The sequence below is a fragment of the Rhinolophus sinicus genome, linkage group LG05, assembly GCF_036562045.2.
Source record: "Rhinolophus sinicus isolate RSC01 linkage group LG05, ASM3656204v1, whole genome shotgun sequence".
Classification (NCBI taxonomy): Eukaryota; Metazoa; Chordata; class Mammalia; order Chiroptera; family Rhinolophidae; genus Rhinolophus; species Rhinolophus sinicus.
Window position 1 is genome coordinate 78312755 of NC_133755.1, and position 22533 is coordinate 78335287.

Consider the following 22533-nt stretch of genomic DNA (forward strand, 5'->3'; position numbering starts at 1 on the left):
CACGTTATTTAAACAAACAGAAGAAATAGTTATGGGCTCTCTTTTATTTATGTTCCTCATTCTCTTGAAACTCCACTGAACTGTCATCACACGTAACACTTAAGTATTCTTGTTTTCTGCACCTAACATCACTTTAGCTCAGTATAACAGTCTTACCCCAGCACTCTACTACCTTCTTTGCAGGAAGAAGACACCCATCATTGGGTTTTCCTTACTGACCACCTTCTTAGTCCTAGGGGTGATTTACAGGAAACTCCTACTGCTGACTAAATTTGGTCTAAAGATAGATCTTATCTGAAAGATGAACAGGGACATTACCAAGCTGGATATGCAATAACTTCCACGGCAGACATGGTAGACATAATTTAAGGTTCTTATTTACCTGAATGAAATCTGATATGCCCACAAGCTGAATTAATTGCTCTAACTCACACTTGTCAATTGACTGAAGATCACATAGCCATTATTTACACTGATAGATGCTATATCTTTGGTGCAGTTCCTGACTTTGGAATGTAGTGGAAACAACAAGACTTCTCCACTACCTCAGAGCAGTCCAAAAAGAGTGGTAACAGGCTACAGAATTAGATGTCACACAACAACAACAACAAAATTGATAATTATCAAAATTCCAGGACATTCTAAAGCTGCCACCATGGAAGCAAAAGAAAATAATTTAGCTGATAGTGCAGCTAGATCAGCAACAAAAAATAGCCAAATTATCCAAATTTGAGAATGTTTCTTCTCCCGATTAAATCACTAAAAGACTCTCTTTTACAGTTTCAATGGACACCTGCAGAAGAAGAAAAGAAAATATGGCACCAAAAAAGGGGGAATTTTTATTATTATTATTTTTTATCTTTTTATATTTTTATTTTTAAAGTTTATTGGGGTGACAGTTGGGGTGACAATTGTGACAAATTACATAGATTTCAAGTGTACAATTCTGAATTACATCATCTATAAATGCCATTGTGTGCTCACAACCCAGAGTCAGTTCTCCTTCCATCACCATATATTTGATCCCCCTTACCTTCATCTCCCACCCCCCACCCCCCTTACCCTCTGGTAACCACTAAACTATTGTCTGTGTCTATGAGTTTTTGTTTCTCATTTGTTTGCCTTGTTCTTTTGTTGTTTTCGGTTTCTATACCACATATCAGTGAAATCACATGGTTCTCTGCTTTTTCTGTCTGACTTATTTCACTTAGCATTATACTCTCAAGATCCATCCATGTTGTCACAAATGGTCCTATTTCATCTTTTCTTACCACCGAATAGTATTCCATTATGTATATATACCACAACTTCTTTATTCATTCATCTACCAAAGGACATTTTGGTTGTTTCCATATCTTGGCCACCGTAAATAAAGCTGCAATGAACATTGGAGCACACGTGTCTTTATGTATAAATGTTTTCAGATTTTTTGGGTAGATACCCAGGAGAGGGATTGCTGGGTCATATGACAATTCTATTCGTAATTTTTTGAGGAACTTCCACACTGCCTTCCATAGCAGCTGCACCAGTCTGCATTCCCACCAACAGTGTATGAGGGTTCCTTTTTCTCCACAGCCTCTCCAACATTTGTTATTATTTGTCTTGTTGATGATAGCCATTCTGACTGGGGTGAGGTGATATCTCAAGTGGTTTTGATTTGCATTTCTCTGATGATTAGTGATGTTGAGCATTTTTTCGTATGTCTATTTTCCATTTGTATGTCCTCTTTGGAGAAATGTCTCTTCAGATCCTCTGCCCATTTTTCAATTGGGTTGTTTATTTTTGTTGTTGAGTTTCATGAGTTCCTTGTATATTTTCGATATTAGCCCCTTATCGGAGGCACTGTTTGCAAAAATCTTCTCCCATTCAGTTGGTTGCCTCTTTATTTTGTTGATGGTTTCTTTTGCTGTATAGAAGCTTTTAAGTTTCATATATTCCCATTCATTTATTTTAGCTTTTACTTCCCTTGCCTTTGGAGTCAAGTTCATAAAATGCTCTTTGAACCCAAGGTACATAAGTTTAGTACCTATGTTTTCTACTATGCAGTTTATTGTTTCAGGTCTTATGCTTAAGTCTTTGATCCATTTTGAATTAATTTTGGTACATGGTGACAGATAGCAGTCCAGTTTCATTCTTTTGCACATGGCTGTCCAATTCTGCCAGCACCATTTATTAAAGAGGCTGTCTTTTCTCCATTGTATATTTTTTGCTTCTTTGTCAAAAATTATCTGTCCATATTTATGTGGTTTTACTTCTGAGTTATCAATTCTATTCCATTGGTCTATGTGTCTGTTTTTCTGCCAATACCATGCTGTTTTGATTATTGTTGCCCTGTAGTACAAGCCAAAGTCAGGAAGTGTGATACCTCCATTATTGTTCTTTTTTCTTAAGATTGCTTTGGCTTCTCATTTGTTTGTCTTGTTCTTTTGTTGTTTTTGGTTTATATACCACATATCAATGAAATCACATGGTTCTCTGCTTTTTCTGTCTGACTTGTTTCGCTCAGCATTACTCTCTCAAGATCCATCCATGTTGTCACAAATGTTCCTATATCATCTTTTCTTACTGCCGAATAGTATTCCATTGTGTATATATACCACAACTTCTTTATCCATTCATCTATCGAAGGACATTTTGGTTGTTTCCATGTCTTGGCCACAGTAAACAAAGCTGCAATGAACATTGGACAATAGTTTAGTGGTTGCCAGAGGGTAAGGGGGGCGGGGGGTGGGGTGTGGGAGATGAGGGTAAGGGGGACCGAATATATGGTGATGGAAGGAGAACTGACTCTGGGTGATGAACACACAATGGGATTTATAGATGATGTAATACAGAATTGTACACCTGAAATCTATGTAATTTTACTAACAATTGTCACCCCAATAAATTTAATTAAAAAAAAAAAAGATTGCTTTGGCTATTCGGGGTCTTTTGTGGTTCTAAACAAATCTGATGATTTTTTGTTCTATTTCTTTAAAATATGCCATTGGGATTTTGATGGGGATTGCATTGAATCTGTATATTGTTTTGGACAATATGGCCATTTTAACTATGTTAATTCTTCCAATCCATGAGCACAGAATGTCTTTCCATTTCTTTGTGTTGTCTTCAATTTCTTTTTAAAATGTTTTATAGTTTTCAGCATATAGGTCTTTCACATCCTTGGTTAAGGTTATTCCTAGGTATTTTATTCTTTTTGCTGCAATTGCAAAAGGAATTGTTTTTTGTAATTCTTTTTCTGAGATTTCATTGTTAGTATACAGGAAGGCAATGGACTTTTGTGCGTTGATTTTGTAGCCGGCAACTTTACTGTATTCGTTGATTGTTTCTAATAGCTTTTTGGTGGAGTCTTTAGGGTTTTCTATATATAGCATCATGTCATCTGCAAAGAGTGACAATTTAACTTCTTCATTCCCAATTTGGATGTCTTTTATTTTTTTCTTGCCTGATTGCTCTGGCAAGGACTTCCAACAATATGCTGAAAAGCAGATGTGATAGGGGACAGTCCTATCTGTATTGATTCAGTATAGAGCAGTAATTTGTATATTTTTACTAGCAAAGTGCTGGGTAGGAAATGATTAAAAACATTTTAATGATAAATTTGTAACATTGTAGATTTGCATTGGTATTCTCATTGAAAGAAAACCAAGAGTCTATTGAGACATGCTTTATAATGTAAACATGTAAATGAAAGAAGTTCTAGCTACTTGATAATTAGCTATGGTTATCATGGAAGCAATTCATAACACTTTTATAGATAGCATAAGCAATTTTCTTTTCTATTCTTTCCAATAGTAAGCTTTAGCTTGATTTGAGTGTAATGAATTTCTTCTTTAGTAAGTAGTATTTGATCCAACAAAACCAGTTGAACACAATATACCTAGATACATAATGATTACATTAACTAATAAAGGACATAAATCAGTTTGACTGAAGGTTTTGTTTGAATTGGATTTAGAAATGAGTAAATTATTTGAACATAACATTTTATATCAAACTCTCAGCCACTTCTGCAAATAAAATTATTTCTGGAGTGGCCTAGGAAAAATGGCGGAGTGAGGTGAGCCTCTGTAAAACTCCCCTGGAATTTACAAAGAATCGAACAACAAAAACTCCACAAAGGACTCCCTGCACAGCAGACAGGCAACACGAAGAGGCCCACTACCAACTGAAATCACCTACAGGTGGGAGATTCGCGCGAGTGGTGGGAGGAGGAAAGGGAGAAGTGCGGAGACGGAACCGCGCGGGCACGGGACTCAGACCCAGCTCAGTGCGCCGAGCTCGCCGCTTCCCGGAACTACCGCAGCTGCGGGAGAGGGAAGAACTCGGACTGCTAGGGCTCCGCCAGGGCTCTACAGGGCTGAGGGGACAGCATATAACACGGCTGAACCCAACGCTCACGGCAGAGACCTCGGAGAAAAGACTGAGGGAAAACGGCTGAAAACGGTGGTTTAAGCCCTCACTGCCGAGCAGAGAACGGAGCCTTAGGCACTGAGACCAGCCGCCCCCTCCCTCCCCTCCCAGAGCTCGCCCCGCCCCCACCTGCCCGGTGCTAGAAGCGAAACAGTAGCAGTGGCAGATCAAAACAACAGAAAATTTGCTGTTTTGAGAAATGTGTACCGCAGACACAAATTCACAGCCCAACTAGTTCCGGCAAAGGGGAGAGAGCTGTGGAAGCAGGACCTGCTGTGGTGGTGGTCGCCGCCATTGCTCTGGGCCACCTCTAACAACTCACCCGCCCCTGACCCCACCTATCTGGGCGGATCCCTGCAGGAGTAAACAGAACTGCTGAAACATACGGGCTCTGAATCAGGAGCTGGAAAAGCTTTGGAACATCAAAAGCTCTCCGCATACCCACCGGGACACTGCGCCCTGTGACCTAGACAAACTATGAACAGAGGAGAAGCCCATCTCCCAGGGAATCGCCCCATTGTGTGAGAAGTTGGAATAGTGCAGAGAAAACATAGCACTACCGTGTGGGAGAAGAAAAATAAGTTGCAGTTGGAGAAATAATAAAACATTCTACCAACAAGTACTGGCAAACAAAAGAAAGACCGCTTTCTATCAACCTGTTGCAGAAGTCACTCCTGTAGATGTCTAGGAAGAGAAATAGTAAACCAGTAATCGCCATGAATAACCAAGGCAACAAGATAGCTCAGAAAGAAAGTGAAAAATCTCCAGAGAAGGCACTTAAAGATACAGAAATATGTGACTTAAATGACAGAGAATTCAAGATTGCAGTTCTGAAAAACTCAACGACATACAAGAAAACACAGATAGGCAGTTAAAGGAACTCAGAAACTCAATCAAAGAACAGCATGAGCATTTTACGAAAGAGATTGAAATCTTAAAAAAGAACCAAATAGAATTTCTGGAGATTAAGAACTCAATAGAAGAAATTAAGAATGAAATAACCAGCTTAGGTAGTAGAGTTGACCAGATGGAGCAAAGAATCAGTGACATCGAAGATAGAAACCTGGAAATGACACAAATAGAAGAAGAAAGAGACTTGAGACTTAAAAGAAATGAAAGAACTCTACAAGAACTTTCTGACTCCATCAGAAAGAGCAATATAAGAATAATGGGCATACCAGAAGGAGAAGAAAGAGAGAAGGAACAGAGAATATATTCAAACAAATTGTCGATGAGAACTTCCCAAATTTGTGGACAGAACTGGACCCTCGAATCCAAGAAGCAAATAGAACACCTAGTTACCTCAATCCCAACAGGCCTTCTCCAAGGCACATTGTATTGAAGCTGTCTAAAATCAACGACAAAGAAAGAATCCTCAAGGCAGCCAGGGAAAAGAAGACGGTAACTTACAAAGGAAAGCCCATTAGATTATCATCAGATTTTTCAGCAGAAACTCTACAAGCCAGGAGGGAGTGGAACCAAATATTCAAACTATTGAAAGAGAGAAACCATGAGCCAAGAATAATATATCCAGCAAAGATATCCTTTAGATATGAAGGAGGAATAAAGACCTTTCCAGACATACAGAAGCTGAGGAATTTTCTAATACACGACCTGCACTACAAGAAATACTAAAGGAGGCTATTCGACCACCATCAACAGGGACAATTTGTGGCAACCACAACTCAAAAAGGGGAGAGTAAAGGCCTGAACCGAATATGGGAATGGAGAAAGTAAGCGTGCTGAAGAAAATGGAATACTCTAAATATCAAACTTTCTTTTACATAAACTTAAGGGTAACCACTCAAAAAAATCCAGAACTGAAATATATACTGAAATAAAAGAAGAAACAGAGGGAAACATCATAGAATACCACCACACAGAAATAATAGACAACAACAAAAGGCAAAGAAACAATGGAGACACAGCCTTACCAGAAAACTAAAGATAGAATGACAGGAAATCCTCACATATCAATAATCACCCTAAATGTAAATGGACTGAACTCACCAATAAAAAGGCACAGAGTAGCAGATTGGATCAAAAACTAAACCCAACCATATGCTGTCTCCAAGAGACACATCTCAGCTACAAGGACAAGCATAGACTCAAAGTGAAAGGGTGGAAATTGACACTCCAAGCAAATGGTACCCAGAGAAAATCAGGTGTAGCCATAATGATATCAGATGAAACAGACTTCAAGGTGAAAAAGATAACAAGAGACAAAGATGGACATTTCATAATGGTGAAGGGACTGTACAACAAGAAGACATAACAGTCATCAATATTTATGCCCCCAATCAGGGAGCACCAAAATACACCAAGCAACTACTAACAGAACTAAAGGGAGAAATTGACCAAAACACAATTATACTAGGGGACTTAAATACATCATTGACAGCTATGGATAGATCATCCAAACAGAAAATAAATAACGAAATAGTAGCCCTAAATGACACATTAGATGAAATGGACATAATTGACATTTATAGAGCACTTCATCCTAAAACATCAGACTATACATTCTTTTCTAGTGTACACGGAACATTCTCAATGATAGACCATATATTGGGACATAAAATCAGTCTCAGCAAATTTAAGAAGATAGAAATCATACCAAGCATATTCTATGATCACAAGGCTTTGAAATTGAATATCAACTGCAAAAAGAAAGCGGGAGAAAACACAAATACATGCAGATTAAACAACATACTTTTAAAGAACAACTGGGTCAAAGAAGAAATAAGAGGAGAGATCAAAAGATACATAGAAACAAATGACAATGAAAATACATCCTACCAAAATATTTGGGATGCAGCAAAAGCAGTTTTAAGAGGGAAATTTATCTCATTACAGGCCTATCTCAAGAAACAAGAACACTCCCAAATAAATAACTTCATGTTGCACCTAAAGAACTAGAAAAAGAAGAACAAGTAAAACCCAAGGTCAGCAGAAGAAAGGAAATAACAAAAATTAGAGCAGAACTAAATGAAATAGAGAACAAAAAGACAACAGAAAAAATTAATATGACAAAGAGCTGGTTCTTTGAAAAGATTAACAAAATTGACAAACCCTTGGCTAGACTTACTAAGATAAAAAGAGAGAAGACACTGATTAACAAAATCAGAAACGTAAAAGGGGAAGTTATCACGGACACCACAGAAATACAAAGGATCATCCAAGAATACTATGAAGGACTATATGCCACCAAATTCAACAACCTAGAAGAAATGGACAAGTTCTTAGAAACATATAGCCTTCCAAGGCTGAACCATGAAGAACTGGAAAATCTAAACAGACCGATCACCAGTAACGAAATTGAATCAGTCATCCAAAACCTTCCCAAAAGCAAAAGTCCGGGACCAGATGGCTTCACTAGTGAATTCTACCAAACCTTCAAAGAGGATCTAATACCAATCCTGCACAAACTCTTCCAAAAAATTGAAGAAGAGACAGTACTCCCTAACTCATTTTATGAGGCCAACATTACCCTGATACCAAAACCTGGTAAGGACAGCACAAAAAAGAAAACTACAGACCAATATCTCTAATGAATACCGATGCAAAAATCCTAAATAAAATTCTAGCAAATCGAATACAACAATGCATTAAAAAGATTATTCATCACGACCAAGTGGGGTTCATCCCGGGCACAAGGATGGTTCAACATACAAATCCATCAATGTGATACATCACATAAACAAAATAAAGGACAAAAATCATATGATTATATCAATTGATGCAGAAAAGCATTTGACAAGATACAACATCCATTTATGATTAAAACACTTAATAAAATGGGTATAGAAGGAAAATACCTTAACATAATAAAGGCCATATATGACAAGCCCTCTGCTAATCTCATAATTAATGGAGAAAACTGAAGCCCTTTGCTCTACATTCAGGAACACGACAGGGATGTCCCCTATCACCTCTGCTTTTCAACATAGTGTTGGAAGTCCTTGCCAGAGCAATCAGGCAAGAGAAAGAAATAAAAGGCATCCAAATTGGGAATGAAGAAGTTAAATTATCACTCTTTGCAGATGACATGATGCTATATATAGAAAACCCTAAAGACTCCACCAAAAAGCTATTAGAAACAATCAACGAATACAGTAAAGTTGCCGGCTACAAAATCAACGCACAAAAGTCCATTGCCTTCCTATATACTAACAATGAAATCTCAGAAAAAGATATACAAAAACAATTCCTTTTGCAATTGCAGCAAAAAGAATAAAATACCTAGGAATAAACTTAACCAAGGATGTGAAAGACCTATATGCTGAAAACTATAAGACATTTTTGAAAGAAATTGAAGAAGACACAAAGAAATGGAAAGACATTCCGTGCTCATGGATTGGAAGAATCAACATAGTTAAAATGGCCATATTACCCAAAGCAATATACAGATTCAATGCAATCCCCATCAAAATCCCAATGGCATATTTTAAAGAAATAGAACAAAAATCATCAGATTTGTTTGGAACCACAAAAGACCCCGAATAGCCAAAGCAATCTTAAGAAAAAGAACAATAATGGAGGTATCACACTTCCTGACTTTGGCTTGTACTACAGGGCTACAATAATCAAAACAGCATGGTATTGGCAGAAAAACAGACACATAGACCAATGGAATAGAATTGAGAATCCAGAAATAAAACCACATAAATATGGACAGGTAATTTTTGACAAAGAAGCTGAAAACATACAATGGAGCAAAGACAGCCTCTTCAATAAATGGTGCTGGGAGAATTGGATAGCCACGTGCAAAAGAATGAAACTGGACTGCTATTTGTCACCATGTACCAAAGTTAATTCAAAATGGATCAAAGACTTAAGCATAAGACCTGACACAATAAACTGCATAGAAGAAAACATAGGTACTAAACTTATGGACCTTGGGTTCAAAGAGCATTTTATGAACTTGACTCCAAAGGCAATGGAAGTAAAAGCTAAAATAAACGAATGGGACTATATGAAACTTAAAAGCTTCTGCACAGCAAAAGAAACCATTGACAAAATAAAGAGGCCACCAACTGAATGGGAGAAGATTTTTGCAAACAGTACCTCCGATAAGGGGCTAGTATCCAGAATATACAAGGAACTCATGCAACTCAACAACAACAAAAAAACCCAATTGAAAAATGGGCAGAGGACTTGAAGAGACGTTTCTCCAAAGAGGACATACAAATGGCAAATAGACATATGAAAAAATGCTCAACATCACTAATCATCAGAGAAATGCAAATCAAAACCACAATGAGATATCACCTCACCCCAGTCAGAATGGCTATCATCAACAAGACAAATAGTAACAAATGTTGGAGAGGCTGTGGAGAAAAAGGAACCCTCATACACTGTTGGTGGGAATGCAGACTGGTACAACCGTTATGGAAGGCAGTGTGGAGGTTTCTCAAAGAATTACGAATAGAATTGCCATATGACCCAGCAATCCCTCTTCTGGGTATCTACCCAAAAATCTGAAAACATTTAGAGATAAAGACACGTGTGCTCCAATGTTCATTGCAGCTTTGTTTACGGTGGCCAAGACATGGAAACAACCAAAATGTCCTTCGATAGATGAATGGATGAAGAAGTTGTGGTATATATACACAATGGAATACTATTTGGCGGTAAGAAAAGATGATATAGGAACATTTGTGACAACATGGATGGATCTTGAGAGAGTAATGCTGGGCGAAACAAGTCAGACAGAAAAAGCAGAGAACCATGTGATTTCACTGATATGTGGTATATAAACCAAAAACAACAAAAGAACAAGACAAACAAATGAGAAACAGAAACTCATAGACACAGACAATAGTTTAGTGGTTGCCAGAGGGTAACGGGGGCGGGGGGTGGGTGGTGGGCGATGAGGGTAAGGGGGATCGAATATATGTTGATGGAAGGAGAACTGACTCTGGGTGATGAACACACAATGGGATTCATAGATGATGTAATACAGAATTGTACACCTGAAATCTATGTAATTTTACTAACAATTGTCACCCCAATAAATTTAATAAAAAAAATTATTTCTGAAGTTAAATATTGTTAAAATGGTGTTGGAATCAATTGTCTCTCAACTTTATAACTATTTTGATGAGCCTAATTGTACAACTTTTGGATAGCAAAACTGTATCCCAAATAAATTCATGTTAATATTTTGCCTTTAGCCAATAAGAAGAAAGAGAAAGAACGCCCAGAGATTTCTCTTCCTTCAGACTTTGAACATACGATTCATGTGGGATTTGATGCAGTCACTGGGGAAATCACTGTAAGTAAGCTTTGTATTTTATTTGTATGTCGTGTTCCTGAACGTAAGCAAAGGGCTTCAGTTTTTCACCATTAGTTATGAGATTAGCGGAGGGCTTGTCATATATGGCCTTTATTATGTTAAGGTATTTTCCTTCTATACCCATTTTATTAAGTGTTTTAATCATAAATGGATGTTGTATCTTGTCAAATGCTTTTTCTGCATCAATTGATATAATCATATGATTTCTGTCCTTTATTTTGTTTATGTGATGTATCACATTGATGGATATGCAGATGTTGAACCATCCTTGTGCCCTGCGGATAAACCCCACTTGGTCGTGATGAATAATCTTTTTAATGCATTGTTGTATTCGATTTGCTAGAATTTTATTTAGGATTTTTGCATCTGTATTCATTAAAGATATTGGTCTGTTGTTCTCATTTTTTGTGTTGTCCTTACCAGGTTTTGGTATCAGGGTATTGTTGGCCTCATAAAATTAGTTGGGGAGTACTGTCTCTTCTTCAATTTTTTGGAAGAGTTTGAGCAGGATTGGTATTAGATCCTCTTTGAAGGTTTGGTAGAATTCATAGTGAAGCCATCTGGTCCCAGACTTTTGTTTTTGGGAAGGTTTTGGATGACAGATTCAATTTGGTTACTGGTGATCGGTCTGTTTAGATTTTCCAGTTCTTCATGGTTCAGCCTAGGAAGGCTATATGTTTCTAAGAACTTGTCCATTTCTTCTAGATTATTGAATTTGGTGGCATATAGTCCTTCATAGTATTCTTGGATGATCCTTTGTATTTCTGTGGCATCCGTGATAACTTCCCCTTTTTCATTTCTGATTTTGTTAATTAGTATCTTCTCCTTTTATTTTTAATTTTATTTATTTTATTTTTGGTAGCAAAATTTTATTTAAACAACTAAAGGTAAAACCAAATCATAAACCAAAGTCTGTTATTTTCAGCTATTAGAAAACATCACTTTTCTTTAAGGAAACAGCATAATGAGTTTTTGCAGAAAGGATCAGTAAGTGTTATGTGATCACAATTAGTTAGGAATAAGGTCTATAGGCATGTAAATTTGACAAAATATTTTCAGTCCTGGTTTGACCTATGGAATATAATTTATTTTAAAATAAGTTTTCTAGTTATAAAAGAAATGAGAGATTCTAGAGAAGCTGATTTAAAATGCCTCTTAATAAGCAACAATAAAACAAATAAACAAGGACAAGGAAACAGTAAAAGCAAAAGATCAATTTCAAACTTTAAACACTAAAAAAAACAACCCAGAAATTAGATATCTTAGCATGATAAAACATAATCCCTAAGGAAAGAAAATATGTGTATGTTTATGCTAATAAATATTAATGCTATGCTAATAAGCATTATTTTAGTTCACATACTAAATCTATTTTCAAAGCTAGTCAGAACAAAATATTTTCAAATAAATATTAAATTATATATAAACACAAAAATGCATTAATTTTTTTCTAATTGTATTAAAAATCTATTTTTCTCAAATTTTCTTGCATATTTTACATAAGGAAGAAATGTCCCATTTATTTATAAAAACAAAAATTAATTTTCTGAACATAATTTGCTAGAAAAATAATGAAGATCTTGATGTCTAGAATCTCAGTGAATATTAATACTAAGACAGACACTTTGGAAAATGTCTCCATCTGTTGAGAGTTAATTATGCAGGACATGATATTAGTACTTGCCCATGTAATTTATTCAATTAGTCATATATCCTTATATAAAGTTTTAAACATAATGTGAAATATTCTTTTTTATTATTCATTTTTTATTAGTTTCAGGTGCACAAGACAAAGCAATACTTAGACGTTTATCATTTATATCCCTCACACTGTGTAAACCCCACTCCCCCCATCCACTATCCCTCTGACATCGCACAGAGCCATTACATTTCCACTGCCTCTATTCCTAATGTTGTACTCCGCTTCTTGTAAGTATATACATATACATATATACATATACATATATATACATAAAATTATAGTTGGCATTCATTATTGTTCAGCTTCAGGTGTACAGTGCAGTGATCAGGCATCTACGTCATCCCTGAGGTGGTCTCCCAAATGGGACATGTGTCCATCGGATACCCTACAAAATCTTTACAACATTATTGCTTACGTTCCCCAAATTAATTTTCAAACCCCGTGGCCATCTTGTGGTTACCAACTGTTTTCTAATCCCCTCACCTTCCCCCTTAACCCCACCCCTCTGCCCATCTAGCAACCCTCAGTTTTTCCTCTATGTCTCCAAAACTGCTTCTGATTAGTTCATTCGCTTATTCTTTTCTTTAGATTCCGCATATAAGTGAGATCATATGGTATTTGTCTTTCTCTGTCTGACTTATTTCACTACACATAATGTTCTCTAGGTCCATCCATGTTGTTGCAAATGGTAAGATTTCTTTCTTCTTTATGGCTGCGTAATACTCCATTGTATAAATGTACCACAGTTTCTTAATCCAGTCATCTACCGATGGGCATTTCGGTTGTTTCCATGTCTTGGCTATTGTGTATAGTGCTGCAATAAACAGAGGAGTGCATAAAGATTTTTGAATTGGAGTTTTGGATTTCTCTGGATAGATACCGAGGAGTGGGATTGCTGGATCATAAGGTAGTTCCATTTTCAGATTTTTGAGATACCTCAATACTGTTTTCCATAGCAGCTGCACCAATCTGCAATCCCACCAACAGTGCACAAGGGTTCCCTTTTCTCCACATCCTTATCAGCACTTGTTGTTTGTTGATTTATTGATGATAGCCATTTTGACTGGGGTGAGGTGGTATCTCATTGTGGTTTTTATTTGCATTTCTCTGATGGTTAGTGAGGTTGAGCATTTCTTCATATGTCTGTTTGTCATCTGTATGTCCTTTTTAGAAAAATGTCTCTTTGTGTCCTCCACCCATTTTTCAATTGTGTTGTTTGTTTTTTTGGAGTTGAGTTGAGTGAGTTTTTATAAATTTGTGATATTAACCCCTTATCAGATATATCATTGGCAAATATCTTTTCCCATTCAGTAGGATCCCTTTTTGTTTTATTAATGGTTTCCTTTGCTGTGAAAACACTTTTTAGTTTGATGTAATCCCACATGTTTATTTGTTCTCTTACTTCCCTCGTGTGAGGGGATATATCAGTAAAAATCTTACTCCGAGTAATGTCTGTGAAGTTTCTTCCTATATTTACTTCTAGGAATTTTATGGTTTCAGATCTTACATTTAAGTCTTTAAGCCATTTTGAATTTACTTTTGTATATAGTGTGAGGAGGTGGTCCAGCTTCATTTTTTTGCATGTGTCTGTCCAGGTTTCCCAGCACCATTTATTGAATAGACTGTCTTTACCTCACCGTACATTCTTGCTTCCATTTACGTAGATTAAATGGCCATATAGGCATGGATTTATTTCCGGACTCTCTAATCTGTTCCATTGATCTATGTGACTGTTTTTATGCCAGTACCATGCTGTTTTGATTACTGTAGCCTTGTAGTATAATTTGATGTCAGGCATTGTTATACCTCCCACTTTGTTCTTATTTGTCAAGATTCCTGAGGCTATCTAGGGTCTTTTATGGTCCCATATAAATTTTAGGAGTATATGTTCTATTTCTGTGAAAAATGTCATTGGTAGTTTGATAGGAATTGCGTTGAATATGTATATTGCCTTAGGCAGTATGGACATTTTAACTATATTAACTCTTCCTATCCATGAACATGGTATGTGTTTCCATCTGTTTGTATCTTCTTTCATTTCTTTCTTCAGTGTCTTATAATTTTCTGAGTACAGTTCTTTTACTTCTTTGGTTAAATTTATTCCCAGGTATTTTATAGTCTTTGGAGCAATTGTAAATGGGATTGTTTTTTTAATTTCTCCTCCTGAAGTTTTATTATTGGTATATACAAATGCAACTGATTTCTGAATATTAATTTTGTACATTGCTACTTTACTAAATTCATCTATCATGTCTAATAGTTTCTTGGTGGAGTCTTTAGGGTTCTCTATATATAGTATCATGTCATCTGCATATAATGACAATTTTACTTCTTCCTTACCGATTTGGATGCCTTTTATTTCCTTTTCTTGTCTGATTGCTGTGGCTAGAACTTCCAACACTATGTTGAATAGAAGTGGAGAAAGTTGGCAACATTGCCTTGTTCCTGATCTTAAGGGGAATGGTTTTAGCTTTTCCCCATTGAGTATGATGTTAGCTGTGGGTTTATCATATATGGCCTTTATTATGTTGCGATATGATCCCTCTAATCCCACTCTTTTAAGGGTTTTTATCATAAATGGCTGCTGGATTTTATCAAATGCTTTTTCTGCATCTATTGATATGATCATGTGATTTTTATTTTTCATTTTGTTAATGTGGTGTATCACATTAATTGATTTGTGGATGTTGAACCACCCTTGCATACCAGGGATGAATCCCACTTGATCATGGCATATGATCTTTTTAATGTATTGCTGAATTCTGTTCACTAATACTTTGTTGAGGATTTTTGTATCTATGTTCATTAGAGATATCGGCCTGTAGTTTTCTTTTTTCGTGGTGTCTTTTTCTGATTTTGGGATCAGGGTGATAGTGACCTCATAAAACGTGTTTGGGGGTTCTTTTGATCTGACACTGCTACTATTCCACTTCTAGCACTAGGCAGGTGGGGGCGGGGTGAGCTCTGGGAGGGTAAGAAGGAGGCGGCTAGTCTCAGTGCCTAAGGCTTCCATTTTCTGCTCGGCAGTGAGGGCTTAAACCACCATTTTCAGCCTTCTTCCCTCAGTCTTTTCTCCAAGGTCTCTGCTGTGAGCATTGGGTTCAGGGGTGTTATATGCTGTCCCCTCAGCCCTGTGGGCCATAAACGGAGCCCTAGCAGTCTGAGTTCTTCCCTCTCCTGCAGCTGCGGTAGTTTCAGGATGCAGCAAGCCCAGAGCACTGATCTAGGTCTGCATCCTGCACCTGCGCGGCTCCGTCTCCGCACTTCTCCCTTCCCTGGTCACCCGCTCCCGTGATTCGCCCACCTTTAGGTGAATTCAGTAGTGGGCCTCTTTGTCTTGTCTGTCTGCTGTGCAGGGAGTCCTTTGTGGAGTTATAGTTGTTCGATTTGTTATAAATTCCAGGGGAGATTTACAGAGGCTCACCTCACACCGCCATTTTGATGATGACTCTAAAAGGAGGAATCTGACACCAATAGGTATAGCTTGGACCCAATCAGAAACCAATCTTACCTATTGATGGTCAATTACCTATAATTCAACGTGTACATGAGCTAACACATTGGGGTCTGGGAAAGATGATTTCATGGAGTAAAGAATATTAAGGGAAACTTTCTCCCACTGTAGCTCATAAAGTGTATAGCAGGTGTTCTATCTGTCTAAAATATAACTCTGGAAAATCAATCCATGGATCCTAGGGAACTTTTCCACCTCAAGGATACAAATATGTGTTATTTATGATTTGTACATTCTCTCATTGGGGTGAGGCATTCCCTTGCAGTTGAGCAACAGCCTTAATAGTATATAAATTATTATTGGGGGGGGGGGAATTCCAGCTGGGGAATTCCCTTTGAGTTACACAGTGACCAAGGGACACATTTCACTGGGTAAATAATGGTGTCCATTTGTAATATTTGGCCTATGCTACAGATTTTTCATTGTGCTTATCACCCCAGTCCTCTGGATCAGTAGAATGTACAAATGGTACAATTAACACTCAAGTAGGTAAATTTTCAGCTTTTAATCTCCCTTTGCCTAAAGCTCTCCTTATAGAACTCCTAACCTGAGATCTACTCCTTTTGGTAAACTCAGGCTTTCTTCTCATTACTCATTGTTCACCCTATGTGAAGGAACATAAAACCAACCTTACTAAAAGAAGCAATTCTGCATCATTATCAAGGACTTATCAACCAGCTTCAAGAAATTGATGAATTAGTAACTGATTCATTTCACAGTGTGCTCCTGGGAGACAAAGACTTCAAAGACCATGACTCACAACGAAGAGGTTTTTGTCCATTGGAAAAGACATCAAGTAAAGACACTCTCTGGCTGCCTTGAGGATTCTTCCTTTGTCATTGATTTTTGACAGCTTCAATACAATGTGCCTTGGAGAAGGCCTGTTGGGGTTGAGGTAATTAGGTGTTTATGTGCTTCTTGGATTCGAGGATCCAGTTCTTTCCACAAGTTTGGGAAGTTCTCATCAACTATTTGTTTGAATATACTCTCTGTTCCCTTCTGTCTTTCTTCTCCTTGTGGTATGCCCATGATTCTTATATTGCTCTTTTTGATGGAGTCAGAAAGTTCTTGTAGAGTTCTTTCATTTCTTTTAAGTCTCAAGTCTCTTTCTTCTTCCATCCGTGTCATTTCCAGGTTTCTATCTCCGATGTCACTGATTCTTTCCTCCATCTGGTCAACTCTACTACCTAAACTGGCTATTTCATTCTTTATTTCTTTTACTAAGTTCTTATTCTCCAGAAATTCCATTTGGTTCTTTTTTAAAATTTCAATCTCTTTGGTAAAGTGTTCAATTTTGTTCTTTGATTGTGTTTCTGAGTTCATTAAACTGCCTTTCTGTGTTTTCTTGCATCTCGTTGAGTTTTTTTCAGAACTGCAATCTTGAATTCTTTGTCATTTAAGTCACATAGTTCCATATCTTTAAGTTCATTTTCTGGAGACTTTTCACTTTCTTTCTTAGCTGTCTTGTTGCCTTGGTTATCCATGGCAATCACTGATTTATTATTTCTCTTCCTAAACATCTACAGGAGTGGTTTCTGCAACAGGTTGATAGGAAGAGGTCTTTCTTTTGTTTTCCAGTACATGTTGGTAGAATGTTATATTTTCTCTCTGACTGCAGCCTTTTTGTCTCTCTCACACTGTAGTGTTATGTTTTTCTGCACTATTCCGGCTTCTCACACAATGGGGGGATTCCCTGGAAGGCGGGCTTCTCCTCTGTTAACAGTTCACCTGGGTCATACGGCGCCACCTCTGTGTGGGTATAAGGAGAGCTTTTGAAGTTCCAAAGCTCTTCCTGCATCAGATTCAGAGCCTGTATGTTTCAGCAGTTCTGTTTACTCCTTCAGGGATCTGCCCATATAGGTGGGGACAGTGAGAATTGTCCCAGAGCAATGGCGGCACCCACCACCACAGCCAGTCCTGCTTCCACAGCTCCCTCCCCTTTGCTAGAACTACTTGGGCTGCGAATCTGTGTCTGCAGATCACAGTTCTCAGAACTGTAAATATTCTGTTCTTTTGATCTGACACTGCTACTCTTCTGATTCTAGCACTGGGCAGGTGGGAGAGGGGTGAGCTCTGAGAGGGTAGGGAGGGGGCGGGTAGTCTCAGTGCCTAAGGCTTCCATTCTCTGCTAGACAGTGCGGGCTTAAACCACTGTTTTCAGCCTTCTTCCCTCAGTCTTTGCTCTGAGGTCTCTGCTCTGAGCGTTGGGTTCAGCCGTGTTATATGCTGTCCCCTCAGCCCTGTGGGCCATAAGCAGAGCCCTAGCAGTCCGATCTCCCACAGCTGCGGTAGTTTTGGGAAGCAGCGAGCTCGGAGCACTGAGCTAGGTCTGCGTCCTGTGCCCGCGCGGCTCCGTCTCTGTACTTCTCCCTTCCCTCCTCCCCTGCTCTTGCAATTTGTCCACCTTTAGGTGAGTTCAGTAATGTGACTCTTCATCTTGCCTGTGTGCTGTGCAGGGAGTCCTTTGTGGAGTTATAGTTTTTTAATTTGTTGTAAATTCCAGGGGAGATTTCCAGAGACTCACCTCACGCCACCATTTTGATGACATCTCAAAACTGCATACATTTTCCTATTTTTCTAGTTTTCTAAGATGTAATGTTAGGTTTTTTATTTGGGTTTTTTCTTGTTTCTTGAGATAGGCCTGTGATAATATAAACTTGTTGTCGTGCGGGAGACCCTGCTCGCTGCGCCATTTGTCGGGCGGGGCAGCCTGCGGGGTCTCTGCTCCTGCTCCCCACACAAGAACGCAGGATATGGTGAGGCCAAAAAGGAACACCCACGGAGCCATAGGTAGGGGAGTCATACTACTATGGTCTCACTGGAGGCTGGGCCCACCGGACGTGCGACCTGCCGTCCGCCTTTCCGCCAACCGACCAACCGACGACTCTCCTCCACTCTCCTCGACTCTCTTCCTCTCTCTCTCTTCCACTCTCCTCGGCTCTGCTTGGCTCTTCGGCAATCCTTGGCAATCCTCAGCAGTCCTCGGCTCTCCTCCGTAGCTGCAGCAATCATACCAGCGGCCAATCGGCTAACCGGCCACAGCCGACAGCCAATCAGCCACAGCCGAGCCAGCACCTTTCCATGTGAGGCCGAGAGCCTGTAAACTATTCTCTGGGGCTCTGTCCCCACACTTGTCTATAACCATACCATCCTAAACATACCCGATCTCATTTGCACATTTATGTTTCTGTCTAAATCATTATGTCGATAGTTCTACTATAGTTTTGAATACTTTTTATATTTATGTATTATTTTTAGTAGTTTTTAGTACAAGAAGCAGTTTTAAACCTTAGCCTACCATGTTAGTGGAAGTGGTACCCCCATAACTATTTCTGATTCCTGATGTTTATCTGGTACCAGGATAGACGCTCAAGTACAAGCCCATGTACGAATTGCAAGGTCTGAGCCAGTGCTGGTCTGTGAACTGTTTATCATCATCCCACAATGAGATAATACAGAGTTTGAAAGTGCGTGTAAGCACGCAAGCCTCTGCTTTATCTTTTTGCAGACTGATAATTGCAAAGAAAAATATGGGCATTTATAACATATCATTGGATTTGCTAAAAAGTTTTATTAGTAGTAGTTCATGCACCAAATATTGCGTAGAATGATGTCTAAGCTAGGATGGCTTTATAGTCTTTTTGTGATGGGTTCACATAAAAACTGATAAATGTTATGAATATTCTCTCCAGAAACATGTGCGAGTACAAAGACGTATAAAAGCTAATATAAAGTATAAGCCTGTATATACCCATTCTCTGGTTTTTTAATCCTAGCGAAAGACAAAGGCAGGGAGAAGACATTTTAACTAATCATTTCATCATTCAATACTGCCACTCCACTTATTTGTGAGTATAAACTGGTGTAGAGAAAAGGTGGACCTCATAGCAGACTATCTAGGAAATACATTGAAAGATATCACGTATTACTCACCCATTCATCCAACTACACCTGAGTGCCTACATGTACAAATTAAGTTCTGGTCTCAGAGCACTGCTACAAAAATTGAAATTTGTCATTCTTTTTCCATCCTTCACCCTCCAATATCCACCTATAAAACCTGTACTCTCTTCCCACATGAAGGAATTCCACATTCAAAGTCATTTTAGTAGCCAGAAGCTACCTTCCTCCATAACAGTGGAAATCCTACTCTCCTGAACATTCTTGCAGTTGGACACGGCATGAGGCTCCTCTAGTCAGGTGATGACATGCTGGTCCCTGACTCAGAGTGTGGTGACAGATAGGCTGGGTAGTGCAGAATGTAATTGGTATGTGGCTGTGGTATCATCCAGTTGCCAGGATCAGCAGAGACCACAACCCTAACCACATAGTTCAATATCCAGCATCAGGGGTTCAGTGGTGTGAGCAGTGACGTGTACCCAGCAGCAGGGGCAGTGGTTCCTATGTGGGACCCAACCTAGGGTGGTACTGTGGGTTCTGTTCCTAGCTGTGTGCCCTCAAGCCTGTTCTGTGGACTTCTCTGAAATAAAATGAGGTCTCAGTTCTCTTTCTCTCTTTCTCTCTCTCTCTGTCTCAGAAGATAGATAGGTAGAGAGATATTCATTTAGTTTCAATTAGAACAATTTGGAATCTGTTTGTTTGAACCAAGAAGTGAACAAGATATACATATAGAGAACAGTTTCAGGCAACAAAATTCAGAGTTTTTTTCCACCAGTTTCATTGAGATATGATTGGCATATAACATTGTGTAAGTTAAAGGTATACAACCTGTTGATTTGATACACCTACATACTGCAAAATGATTACCACCATAGCATTAGCTAACACCTGCATCACGTCACATAATTACCATTTCTTTTTTGTGGTGAGAACATTTAACATCTACTCTCTAAGCAATTTAGACATTTTCTTGATGCTGGGCTGATCACCACTTCATAAATCTTCCACAGGCCTATACCCCATGGTGGGCAAAACAGCATGTATCTCCCAGCATATGTCTTACTTTTTTCTTCCCAGGAAGAAAAACAACACTTAAATGTGGGGTTAAGACCACTCTCCATCCTGGGTGTTCTCTGTCACTGACCTCAGTGATTCCCCATCTAGCTGAGCCTCACGATGTCTTGTGGCTTGTTACAAAACACTCAGGCTTCTCCCAGATCCACTGGCTTTGAAAGCTGGTCATGGAGCCCAGGAATCACTTATGTAACAAGCCCTGCAGGTGAGGCTGACACACAGCCCTGTGGGAATCCTGGTGACAGTCTTGCTACTAAAAGTGTGATCTGAAGACCAGCAGCAGCACCGACCTCCTTATAAATCCAGAGTCTCTGCTCTGCTCCAGACTTTCTGAGTCTTAACAAGATGTCCAGGGGATTCCCGCCCTGGGAAGTTTGGGACTCGCTGGTCTACGTGCCTTATCGACGTGGGGCCAGAACTGTGCCGTCTGCAGAGTGTGTGGTCTGATCAGATCACAGCACTGGGGCTCCAGGGTTCAGTCCTGTTCCTTTCTCTTCTACAACCATCACTCCCTTGGTGACCTTCTCTCTGCTAATCCCAGAATATAAATATTATTTATATGGTGCTACCTCCCTAATCTATTTCTCCAGCCCCAACATCTCACCTATAATCCAGTCATATACCCAACTGCTAAACTCACTTGCATTCCTAATAAACATGTTTCAACTTCCTAAATTGAATGCCTGATGCCGCTTCCTCAAATGTGCTTCTTCTTGAATCTTCCCCATAAAAGACACTCCATATTTCTACTTGCACAGTCTGAAATTTTGGGTGTCCTCCTTGAGTCCTCTTTCTCATAACCCATTTGGAACTGCTGTAAAGTCCATCTTTAAATATACCCAGAATCCAGTCACTTCCTATTATGTTCTCTTCTCACACCCCAGACAAAGCAACCAACATCTCTGTCCTGGAACGCTGCACTAGTTTCCTAGTTTTCTCAAATGATCACTCTCCCTTTGCTTCTTGACTCAATTCTCAGCACAGCAGCCAGACTGATGCTTGTAAAGAGAAGTCGTACCAGTTTGATCTTCTGTTCAAAACTGTCTTGTAACGCCACACCTTACTCAGAGAAGGCCGAAACCTTCCAGGATCCCTGAGGCCTACGTGATCTGGCCAGACATCCGACCTCATCCAGTTACTCTCTGCTCCAGCCACGCTGGCCTTCTCCCTCTTCCCTGACACACAGACAGGCTTCTGCCCCAGGGCATTTGCACGGGATGTTCCCTGTGTGGAAATCAGTTTCTCCAGACAGGCTCTCAGACAATTCATGTCCTTCAGATCTTTCCTCAAAGGTCATCCTGTCAACGAGGCCTGCCCTGACCACCCTATAAAATAGCCATCTTCTCTGTCCCCACACATGCATACTCTGGGTCACCTTCCTCAAAGCACTTACCAGCTCCCAACATAAACACTTCCCTTACTTACTGTGCTTATAGTATTGGTCTGCGCCTTACTATTAGCAGTATGTTCCACAAGGCCGGCATTTTTGCGTTTTTAGTTCACTGAGGTTTCTTAGATTAAAAATATTGTGTCACGTATTTGTCATCAATTATCGGATGAATGCATGATCTGTGTAGGGCACCTCCCTGTTTTAGAGACAGTGTCTTTATTAATGTAGCTTCGGGTCAAATG